We start from the raw sequence: 830 nt of genomic DNA on the forward strand, positions 1-830 counted from the left end.
TTTTGTTCGCGGTTGAAGTTCTTTATATTGACCCGCGCCCCTTTACCATGCCCTATAACCAGAAGTCACTGGGTGTCAGATCAGGGGAGTGTGCAGCCCATGCCAATGGTCCACTGCGACCTATCCAACGATTTGGAAATGTTTGATCGAGAAAAGCACAAGCAATATAGGCAAAATGAGGCGGTGCACCATTCTGCTGGAAATACCCTGCCCGTATGATTTGTAGGGGTGTTTCATCAATGGCAAACTCCTGAAGCATTTGTAAGTAGGCATTTGAAGTCACTGTTGGAGTGTCAAAGAAATAGGGTCCAATTACGCAAAGGTGGCTTCATAACTAAATACCATTTGACTTACAATGTTCGGTTGGATATTTGTCATTTCAGCTAGAATCTGACAGCTTTCCACACGAAACTGTTTTTGCTAAGCTGTCAAAGCTTGGACAACTTGTATGTGATATGGTCGCATGCCAAGGTCTTTGAATTCGGCACACTGTTCCCTGTGGAATCCCTGTTTCCAGACTGCATCGTCTCGTCGATTTAGATGAACTCCGGAGTACGGCCTGCTGCACAGCAGCAATGTTCAAGGTACTTCTTCCTGATTTGGGCCGGCCTGCATTTCCTTCATAGTTGCCCACTACTGTTTCAGTCGATACAAACTTGTCATGGATACAATAAATTGTTAAACGACTTGGTGGGTCACAATCTGGAAATCGTTCTGCAAATTTCCATCAAGCTTGCAACCACCCTTCTTTTCTGAGTCTGTAACAGAACAGAAAAGTGTTAACATAATTTTGACTCACGCTGTATATATATATATATATATATATATAT

This window comes from Octopus bimaculoides, chromosome 7, assembly GCF_001194135.2.
Source record: "Octopus bimaculoides isolate UCB-OBI-ISO-001 chromosome 7, ASM119413v2, whole genome shotgun sequence".
Lineage (NCBI taxonomy): Eukaryota > Metazoa > Mollusca > Cephalopoda > Octopoda > Octopodidae > Octopus > Octopus bimaculoides.